The sequence below is a fragment of the Apis florea genome, unplaced genomic scaffold (genome assembly GCF_048593485.1).
Source record: "Apis florea isolate Af1SG1 unplaced genomic scaffold, ASM4859348v1 contig_3203_pilon, whole genome shotgun sequence".
In the NCBI taxonomy this organism is placed as follows: domain Eukaryota; kingdom Metazoa; phylum Arthropoda; class Insecta; order Hymenoptera; family Apidae; genus Apis; species Apis florea.
This window is the reverse complement of record NW_028256723.1, coordinates 3,116,737-3,128,972: the sequence shown is the minus strand read 5'-3', so window position 1 is coordinate 3,128,972 and position 12,236 is coordinate 3,116,737.

Here is a 12,236-nt window from a genome sequence, read left to right as displayed (position 1 = left end):
CTCCTCTGGAAAACGGGGAACCGAAGGTGCACGGCCGACTTCCATTGGCTGCCTCGGAAGTGACGTAACCGAGGCCCGGCCGCTAATCCATCGGCCTCGTAAAAGGCCTTCTTCATTTCCCGATTGAAAAATTAATTATACCGAATAAGGGAGAGCGGAACGGGCTATAAACTCGATGAAATTTAAATTGAATCGGTGGGATCGGTGGCCGCGGCTCACCCCTTCCGCTCTTTTCTTTTGTTCCCGACGATCGAAAAGTGAAAATATTTACCGAGTTCGGCGGCCAATCTTGCTTCTTAACTCTCTCTTAACTCGGAGAGAAGGGATACGTTTCGTTATCCAAGTTTATCTTTCGTAATACTCCAGATCGATATTCGCGATATTCACGCGGCTCGTGGACAAACTTTACGAGCTTTTCTTTTGGTATAGCATCGAATATTTGTAAATATAAATATTTTTCGATATTCGTACTGCGATGAACAATTGTTAGAATATAAATTAGTAAATTTGTGTAAACATGATATATATGACTAAAAATTCGTAGAAATTATAGATTAACGAAACCGTGATTGCGTTAAAAAAAGAAGAAGAAGAACTATTATTAATAATCTCATCCGTATTACAAAATGATACAAGAATGTCGCATAAAAGTTTCTCGTTCCCCTCGAAAGAATAATCGATAAGAATTTTTATCTGGATTATTAATGCCCTCTATATATATATATATATATACACACCTAACACGTAACAGCTAAAACGGAAAGGAGATAAAGTCTTGAGTTGAAAATACGTTTGATCGTCGGCACGGTTGAAACGGTCATAAAGTCATATACTCATCGACTGTTACACGCATCGCCTATTCCGGAAAACAGCAAGATAAATGACGAACGTCTTTCGAGGAGTATAATCTCCGGACACGTGGTTGGCAACATTATCTAGCGGGTTGGAGAACGCCTCGAACGTTTCCCCAACGTCGTCTTTTTGGCGAGATGACTGATGATCGTGCGGCCTGCGGCGCTTTGCTCCTGTCGTGTCGCAATAATCAATTAGCCCGATGTGTTGACACGCCTAATTCCTTGTCCAACTGATAGATAACCCGTGCCTCATAACCCTTTCGTTCACGGACTAATAACCACGATGACGGCCAGAACCTGCCTCTGCTTCGACCGCGTGTCAAACGCCGGTTGGAAAAATTGGGGGAGGGAGGAAATAGGGGGCAATCAGTCAGGAGTTAGAGTCCGTCAGGATAATAATTTACCAAGTTACAACGGTTGTTTTACTAGTTGTTCCTTGTCCCGTCCATTCGTCGATGATAATCTTAATAGCTTATACTTTGTGGATGGAAAATTCAATCGGTTAACACAATTCTATCTTTTGCTAATAATTAATCCATTGAGTGTACGATATTTTTTTTCTTTTTATATATAAATATAAATTATTTTAATCACGATAAAAGGAATATTCTGTTAAATTTTCAAGTAACTGTTTATATCGTGTTAATAAATTTATTTCATTTAGAGTGTTCAGTGCATCTCTCTGGCGAATGAAACTAACTTTTTATGTTATTTGTCTCTATATATGTGTATTCTTCTCGTTCGAAAGAGAAAGAAGAGGGGTTGGCCGAAGAGAACATGTACGAAACTCAAGAAGTTAGACGGACGAATAACACGTTCCCGAAATGTATATACGGCTGCTTGGAGGAGGATATAAATGAGCGGCAGGAGTCGACAAATCAAGAAACTATCGACATAAATAAATTGTGGCCCGCTAGGGGGTTTCGCGGTTGTAACTATATGAGGAAAATGGCAGGCTCTAAGTCAGCAATTACCCACATTTCCAGCTCCCTGTGGCTATTATATCTACCTGCCCTCTCTATTTCTCGTTCGATTCCAATTCCAATTCCACTACAATGCCTTTCAAATGATCCGTGCAATGGATCATCGTGTATGTAACAACAGCACACGTTGTTGTACGCACAATCATTTTCAAAATTAATTTTATTAAAAAAGGATAATTGCCGATATCTCCATGCGCGTGATCAGGAATATATTCGCGAAGAAAAAAAATTATTACTTACTTTTCTACGCTAATTCAATTCGCATATATTTTTCTGATCTTTCCATTAATCCATACTTTTTGATACGATTCAGAAACTGAATCGTATTTTGATAATTATCGAATAATAAAATTAATAAGAAAAATAAATTAAAATATATCAATCATATTCTAATCATCATTAACACCGTTAACAAATTTATATAAATCTGTCATTTTTCATTTCCAATTTGAGAAAATTTGTATAGAATTAGAAATTTCGATCGAAATTGTTTAAAAAAAAAAAAATGGTCGCAGATGTTCCTCTCTCTCTCTCTCTCTCTCTCGAGGATCTAAATTATCTACCGTCCATTATCAATTTTGAAAGCAATGATTCGATCTAAATCTCAATTTTGGACGGTCCTATATACACGGGGGTTTCGGTGTTTCCACCCCCGCGTGCTCCTTTCGCCCCTCCCCACCACCTCGACGTTCATCCAGTGAATTACTTCGTTAGTGGCTACCTTCAGAGGGCTGTTAATTCCTGCAGGGCAGATTATACAGATAGGTTTATTGCACTCGTGTCCCAATCTAATGTCCGTAATGCTCCTCCGCCCGCTACAACGCCCGCTCGTTGCTTTTCAGGCCTCCCTGAGTTTCCCGACTCACCCTCCTTCTCTTCTGCCCAGTTTTCGCTCGGATTTCGATCGCTCCAGCTCGAAACGAGCGACAATATTTTCCTTTCCCGCTCGTAAAAACGCATGCTACACCTTGCATTACATTAACAAGTATTAAGAATAAATAAAACGTGAACGAAGGAATGACAATATTATATACTTGTAATATTTTTATCAATATTCGAATGAAACTAAAGTATAATATAATATAACAAGTATATAATAAAACACACAATTCCGATAAACTGTCTATCGCTCGTGGAAAAAATAAAATTTTCACGAACGCGATACAGCATCCTCGTAAATTTACGTGTAAACATCTGCCCCCCTTTTCATCAAACCTTTGTTTTTGCGACAGTGAATGTACCGGCGCGAGAGGAAAGCGGCGGGGGCTTACGAATCGACGCCTGGGGAAGGAAAACGAGGAATTCGAGGAAAAGTAATTTTGTACTCGATTAATCAAATCGAGTCCATCGATCGAGCCACGTCGTGAATTCTCGGTTGGTAATTCTCGGTCTCTCCTCGGTTGATGTCCACTTGGCCGGCTGATGTCCCCTTCGCTGCCTCTTCCTCACGGCCGGCTGAGCACATCAGCTCCGAAAATTTTGGTAACGAGTTTAGCATTACGCCCGGGACCAGCGGTCCGAGAGGAGGGAGCAGGAGGAGGAGGGGGTGTCTGATTTTAATGGCGCGGACTGCGAGCTAATGGGCCACCGATTGTCCAAGCCCATTTAAGTCCGGGCCAGACACGTCTGTCGGCCTCGAAATAATGGCATTCGCCGGACTCATGCGCCCAGAGTCTCGGCTCTCTCTACCAACAAGCGTTGGACATCGCGCGATAATTTTCGGGAATAATCAGACCGCGTGGTTGCGCGCCTGATGCCAAGAATATTAATAACAGGCGCGTAATTAGGCCAATCCGATCTCTGGGATATTATTTGCGGAAACCTGGACGGTTCGTGAGCTTTCAGTTAAGCTTGTTTCGGTTCGGTATTTTTTGACACGATTGATGCGATTTGACGTTACTCAATATTTTGTACTGTGCGATTTTTTCGAAGTCTTGTCTTATTTTTTTTTTTTTTTTTTTATGTAATTTTTTTATTTAATCACGTAGATAGGATTATATGGGATATATTTAGTAGATTTCGTAATGTCTATTTATTTTTCGTTATTTTTTTCAAGTTTGTTGAAATTTTTTAAAAATAATGTTTATTCCTGATACTTGTTGTGCAGATCAAATCAATCATCGATCGAATTATTGGAAAATGTAATGACGATGTGAAAATCGGGATATAACCACGTAATTTGAATACGAAGAAGATAATTAAAGAATTGAACGATATAATAAATGGATTGGAATAGATTAATACAGCGAAACAAATTATTTATTAATCATTCGATCATGCTAAATACATCAGTTTCTTTTGTTCTTGTGGATTCATTTGGATTAATTTATAGTTGAATTTTGTACCTTCCCTTTTCTTCGAACGAAAAAAGTTATATACTACTAAGGAATTGCATCGATATTATTACTGAAGCGTAACTAATGTGTGTTCGAACTTTACGTACATTATTTATTTAAGATCATCCTCGATGACGAAAATTAAAAATCAATTAACAGAACAAACAGAGAATATCTAAATTACCAAGGAAATTGATACAATCGTTACAGAATCCGGGCTGAGAAACTTTCCAAAAACGTTTTCTACGGACAAAGACGTTCCAGGGAGCGGAGTCCACCCCTTGTCAGCAATCTCAGGGATGTTTCGAAGCGAGGAGACAGCGTTCCTCTACTCATCCACCGAAATAAATGTTTAAATTCACGCGAAGTTAATTAAAACTAAGCGTAATTATAGCGGCGCTCCTGTATAAACCAAGAGGGCCGGGAGGGAAGGGGAGGGAGCAAGGAAAATTACCTTTCCTCCGGAGATGAGAAGCTATTTTGTGCCGTGGATATCGTGTCCTTGTGAAAGGCTGTATTGTAATAACGAGAGAGAGAGAGAGAGAGAGAGAGAGAGAGAGAGAGAGAGAGAGAGAGAGAGAGAGAAAGTGAGAGAGAGAGAGAGAGAGGTCTGGTGTAAGGGAGGAAAAAAGGATTCTGAAAGCAAAGGTTGTTCGTTCTTGAAAAATTCAACGTCATTTCCCTCCTCCTACCGAGGATTGTTTTATGGAAGCAGCAGTGGATAGAGAGGGAAGAGGGGAGTTTGTAAATTTAGATTAACCTGCGGTTTTCCCGCAATGACTCTCGTGTTTCCTGAAATTTTTCCCCTTTTTTAATATCTCGAATAATTATTAAATTTCAACGGGGAGAGCGGGCATTGTTGGACGGTGATAGAGGAAAATTATTTATTTTTTCATATTTTAAAACGACGATGTTAAGATGTTATGAGCAACGTACGGATGGATGTTTATATTTGGATTAAATTGATCTCTACAATCGAGTTTGAGAAATCTTTCAGAAGAGGAATGAAAACTGTGCCGTTCATCGAATTTGATTCATCGAATCGTTGATCTCAATAAAAACAAACGGCAAAATCACGGAGAGTTATCGAAGGGAATGAAGAAAAATCTTGCGAATAATTCGTAAACTAATGTAATGAAAGAAGTGTACGATAGGTAGCTCGTTCCTTCGTTATGACAGCAATGAAGCGTAACGCGGATAAATGACATGGCATATTTTCTCAGAGAAACATTCATTATCGGCGCGAATTAATTTTTGCAACGGTACGATAACTTCAGGGTCATCGGGAGGGGGAAATCGAGTCTTAGAATCGTTCCAGTTCGATGGAGTTCTATATTTTTTCCACGAATCTTGAGGAATCTCTGAAGGATCGTTTTAAGAATCAAGAGATATTTTGTTCGAATATATTGTCCAGTTGCATTCAAAATTATTATTCTCTAAATCTTTACAAATCTCTTGCAAATTTTAAATTATCAACAACAATTTTGGCTAGCTCTTCGCTCTTTTCATCGGGCGGATTCGATTCATTTACATCAAATTCAAATGCTAATCGGATTTTCGTTTAATTGCCTGCTCGTTTGCTCCCTTCCAACATCTCGATTTCCCAACAAAATTTCTTTCCCCCTTCTTTTTATACCAGCGTTTCGCTTCCTCGATAAAAACCAAGCAAACCCCTCTTCCATCCTCCTCCACGGCCGGAGGAATCGTCAAAGAATTTTTTCTTCCCTCCTCCTTTTCCGCCTCCTTCTTAGGGGGGCTACGGTTAAACAGGCGAAAAGAAATATGCGGACGAGGAGAGTTGTAAGAAAATCATACAATCGCCTTAATGGCGACTGAGAAGGGGGAGAGACTGATGGCCGTAGGCACATAATGGTGTTGATTACTAATTACAATTATTGGGCAGCGAGGGTACGATCGATCCTCCCCCTATCCAGCTTCAAATACCTTCCCCACCAGAAGCGTGTTCGAGATCGCGGCCGGCTAATTGCATTATACGTGTCAATATCCTGGAGTAGTTCTCCATCCAATGGGGTTGGCAACTCGGAGGGAGGATGGAGAGAAGGGGATTATTGATAAGTTTTTCAGACAATTCTTCTTCGGACGGAAGAGAAAAATGGCGATAGAATCGATAATTATAATCGCGTGACATAAATTTGTAAAAACTCCATGATTATTCAACGATCGATAATTAAATATATATCTTAACTGAATAGATAAAATGTATTTATGATTTACGAAACTACGGATCGTGATTTTTTTTTTTTTTTCACTTTCAAAAACACGATTCAAAATCTTCGTAATATTTCAATTCGATTTGAATAAATTTTTAATTACGAGACAAATATTTTTACAACCAATCATGCAATCGTATAACAGGAAATCGTTGAATCGAAACGCGTTTCGTTCCTCGCGGATCGATGTTAAATCGAGCAGATTGGTCCAACATCGCGCAAAAATTCGGCTTACGCTGCTTACTTAAAAAAAAAAAAAAAAAAAAAAAAGAGAGAGAAAGAGAGAATCGAATTCGCTGGGAATTCGAACGAACTCGTCTCCTCGCTAAGGATGTATCCCTGTTTTTGGGGTGAGAGTCGGCTTTTCACCGGGGATTGCCAGATTTATGACGGGCTGCCCTCCGCGCCGGCTTATTTTTAACCTTTCGCCCACTAACGAACCTTATCTCTCGGGCTGCATTTCTCCGCGCAACACGATAGACAAAAGAAAAACGTCCGGTTCCATGGGCCCCATAACTTAACGATCTGCCCGATTCCCGTACTCGGCCGACCATTATGTCCGCTCGAAATTTTTACATTTTCTACCAGCAGCGAGCTGGCCAGAGCAAAAAAAAAAGGCCCAATAAACACGGGGACGCGATAAAATTGTTATGCATCCCGATTAATTTTCGGGGACATTTTTGGCCCCCTCCCCCTCCTCCTCCTGGCGTCCCGCCGTCCTCCCAGCCGATTACCGAAGATAATCGCGACCTTGGCCGCACTCTCTCTCTCTCTCTTTCTCTCTCTCTGGGAGGAATAATTAATTGAACTCGATCGAGAGTTTTCGGTGTGTTCCTTGCTCGAACGTTTACGTTCAAGTTAAGAGATTGCGATGAATTAGTGGTACACTTAGAAAGGTTGTCGCGTATCGGTTGGGTTTGACTTGATATAAGCGGGATAAGATTTTATAATTTAGATCGTATATCGTTTATTATTGAGTCCGTTCCGTTCGAATTCGTACGAAAATTTAAAGAAGAACTTGTGACTGTTCATTTGTCGAAAATTTTATATGATATATATATAATTCGTGATAATAATATTTCTCGAAGAAAAAAAAAAAGTTCATCTTCATTTGTGGATAAAAGCAAATATAACAAAGAGTCGGAAGACGATTCTTAAATCGTCCTTTTTCCCCGTCTCATTATTGTTAAAAAAACAGTTTTTCCGCTCACGATAAAAACTGTTGCCGTTAACCGGTCAAAATATTCAATGTAAATCCATTCACCTTGAATCCTGATGTTGTTCCCCGGGGAAAATATCAAGGAATGCCTGTTCCTTTCCCGCGAAAGCGGTAATTTAAAAAAATCGAGGGATTCTGGGAGCAACGAGAGAAGCAACAAGAGACCCCGGTGTATGGTGAATAGACCGGTACACCGTCCGGGATAAAAATCGACGAGCAGGAACGAGTGTAAATGAATGAAAAAGTGGAGCAGAAATATGTCTGTGAAACCGTGGACTGGGAATGGAGAGAAAGAGAAAGAGAGAGAGAGAGAAAGAGAGAGGAATGTATAACTGAAATGGAGCGAAAGGGGGCGGTAATTGTGAGAGGGAAACGCAGAAGCAGCAGAAGGTAGCAGGATGCAGATGCATTGAAAAAGTAACGTGAGAAGCGAACGATGATACGGAGGAAATGATGGAAATATAAGGATCAAAAGCCGGAGAAATAGAAATAAAAAGAAAAAAAGGAAAAAAAAGAAGAAAGAGAGAGAGAGAGAGAGAGAGAGAAGAGTGAACGGACGTGGCTGCACAGGAAGAACACTGAAACAAATGGAAGGAACGGGAGAAATGCATATATAAAATGTAAAAGCCGGCTTTTCAAAATTCCTGACTCGCCACTTCGAGGTACCTTCGTTTCAAGTTTGAAAATTATTCCATGTTAGATATGCCTCGCTTGAATACCTACATCTGCCTCGGCATAAAACCTATAAATTGTTCGGCAATGGGAAAAAAAAAAAAAAAATGAACCGAAAGAAAGTTGAATATGCGATATACGTGGACGCGAATGAAAGATAAAATTTAATTTATCCTCCTCCTTTTCCATTTTTCAAACTCCTTTGCTAATAAAAACTCTCACTTTCCAAAAGTATATAACTGCCCTTCCTCCGTCGACGAATCGGAACAATCGCCGCCCCTTTCGAAACGAAACTTTTATCAAACTTTTACGAAATGATCGATCAAAATTTCGTTCTCAAAAGGAAAAGAAAAAGAACGAAAGGGGAAAAAAAAAAAGAAAAAAGGAAAAGGAACAGAAGGAGAAAGAAAAACGGAACTCATACTCGGTTTTAACGAGAGCGAGGCGAGGAGAAGGATAGCACGCTGATGCGGTGGCGCTGGCGACAGAGACAGCCGCGCCTCCAGTAAGCGGACGACGGAACGAAACGAAAGGGAGGCGGAGAAGGTGCGAAAAGGATGGCGCGTTTTACACGCAGGCCTTATTTATGCGCACCGGCCGGCGACCTCGGATAAGAGTTTAACACCGCGGCATTATTTATTCGAGTTGGCGCGCGCGCGCACGTTTCTTTTAAAAGTTCCCGTGAAAATGATACCTCCGCGATGAATATAAAACGCACGCCCACGCAACCGACATGCCGACACCGACACTCTCCTCCTCCTCCTCCTCTGGCCCGGCCCTCGGATATTATACGAGGCCCTGTTCACACGCGCGCGATCGGCGTTAACACCTACACGGACATCCGCGGCGGCTGCGGAGAGAGAGAACGTGGAGAGAGCCAACTGATTGGGGTGGCGATCGTGGCGAGAGATGGGCAGGAGAGGAGGAGAGGAGAGTCGGTGTTGCAGGTGTACAGGCCTAACATCCCCTCGAAATCGGAGAATTCTGCTAGGAAGGAGGAAAGAAGCGCCCGGTTTAAAGTTTCGAGCGCCGGTTTTGGCGCTCGAAGAGAAGTAATAGACGCGGCGTTCCTCCTCGTTCGATAGTAGTAACTTTGAACCTGCGAAATGCTCTTAGTCTTTTGAAGATTTCGAGTAGTATTCGAGTCGATATCGTTTAGTAAGACGCACGAGACGCGTTGAGAAGTGTTTGACACTTCCAGTTTATTAACGGGTTAAGGTTAAAAGGAATATTGATTATCAGAGAGAAAAGGACGTTAGATGATGATATATTTTTATATATCATTTGCGTATAATAGTACACGTACTATTCCAGGAATGGGATACATCAAAAGGTCAAAGTAGCGGGAAAAATTTCGTGGAACATTGGTTCGTGTTAATGTCGCGACTGCTTCGTATCATATTGAACCAGATCCAAGATCTGTACTGAATTTCAAGCAACTGGTGAACGCGAGAAAATGAAGCATTTGAATGATAACGTCAAACTCGTGTTCGATCAAAGGCGCGTTGAATACACGTCGAAAATTCAGAGCAGCTGCAGCTTGCTCAATTGCTGGCAGATATTAAACGAAGAAGGGAAGGGAAATTGGCTAAAGGAGAATAGAAACCTAATGTTCACCTGTAATTGATGGCGTTTTACCACTTACAGTAATAGCCACAAGGCATTAAAGTATGAGACAATCAATACCGAGGTCGTTGTTCGTTGAATGTTGAAAGCCGTGCAAAAGGAACGTGCATGGATGTTTGATTTGAAAAATTAGATTGTGATAAATTAATACGTGTAAGTTTCTTATTACGTTCCTCGATGTATCGATTTCTTGTAATATCGGTGATTATGACTTGGTAGGAATTGATCGAAAATATTTCGTATTTCTTTCGGGTCTAATAATCTTTTCTAGATGTCTAGTAATTTTATAATTGTTTAGTACTCGAGTAATTTTATCTTAACATTTTTCTATTAAAAATCATCTTTTTTTTTTTTTAACTTTATTTTACTCGTTAAAATCAATTATTATATTGCTTTATTATATTGCTCGTAAGGAGCAATTATATAAATTAAAGTTTCTTAATTCCTCATAAAAATTTTATTTTAAATTATTTTTATCATTTGAACGTCTTCGTTGCGAAACATTTTAAACTGTAATGCATTAAATTTTAATTTCGGATATTATACTAAATCCGTCAGTAAATTGAATTAATTTTAATTAATTAGAAACTACCGTATTTATTTTAGCTACATAATTTGAAATAGATTTAATGCATTTAATTAGAAATTTACGTAAGTATCATATATATGAAACATAATTAGAATAATTAGAATATCGAATTAAATTTAAATTTAAAAAAAAAAAGTAACAAATTTTAAATAAGTATATATCCAATAAAAGTATTTCCAAAATAATTTCCTTTTTCCTTATTTGTGCAACACAGCGTAGCATTGGGAATTCTACGTGTCAACGATTAATACATGATCTTGAAATGAATGTGTGACGAATGAGAAAAGATAGCGAGAAATTGTTTGTATTCAAATAAAATATTTATATAAATTGCTTATCCGAAAAATCTTTCAATGAAATTGTTAATTTTAAAACGATACGTTTCAATATTTATTTTTTATTTTTAATCAAAATCAATATCTATTGTACGGTAAAAGTTATACAAATTAGTATTCAGTAAACTTAAAATATATAAAATCTCATTTTATAATTCCTGATCATTTGTGATTTATGAAATCACTGGATTCACATTTCCATCTGAAAGATTTAACTATATAATTTATAATAAATAAATATGTAATTTAGTTAGTTTTATCAACAGCATTAAAAAAATTAAAATAAATCAATGTATGAAGTTTCAGAAAAAAAGTCTATCGATTTTATTATTATTCTTATGACTTTTTACAGTTTTAATTAAAGAATTTTTTATACTTATAGCAAATCATATATAAGTAATCGATAATTTTAACATTTGATCGATCAATGAAAACGAATAACAACGTGTTTTAAATGTATACCTTCTTAATTGATTTGATATGATATTATTTGTCAACAATAAAAGATATATAATTTCTACATCTTGCACGAATAAAATTAAAAGGAAAGGATTCTCGAAATATTCTCATTATAAAATTAATAGTCCTATAATTGGAACGACTTTTATAAATAATTTAACACACAGAAATATCCGTTTTTCTCGTCAAAAACTTTGGTATTCCAAATGATATTAGTCATATGCTTGCTATTTCAGTACGTGAGACTTTTTGTCACGTAATAATCCTACCTTGACGGCTATAAATTTTTCTAATTAATGACCGCCACGGTATCGAAAGGAGCAGATACTTTCGCTAATTGGTATCCCAAGAATATAGACCTTTTTATCTCTTTGAAATTTTAATTCGTGACTCATCGTGGCTTTCATTCTCGATTCATATACGTGAACTATATCTAACAGGATATAATATTTGCAACTTATGAAATATCCAATTATATTTAATTGCATCGAACAATTTTATAACGGTAAAAGACACGATATTCATAATCATTATATCCTCGATTTCCACGTAAACAGAATCTAATCGGCCACAATTTATCTACAATATTTATCACCGCAACAGCTTATTTTTTTTAACGTTTAAAGAGAGAGCCGGATACAAGATACATATTTTATTTCATATTGAATATTTTATTTCACATTGAATCCAATTATACATTCTGGAATTTATTATCTCGTCATTATCTCGAATAACTTTTAATTACCGTACAACATAATGTTATCAAGAAAATGGGAAAAAAAAAAAAGAAAAAAAAAAGAAAAAAGAGGAAACACGCGATGTCTAATTTTTTTTCTTGATGGAAATTAGATTCAACGCATTTGCATCGAAATGAAAAATATTTCTTTCTGGTAAAAAAACGTAAACAAACTTTATATCGAGAAATATCGAGT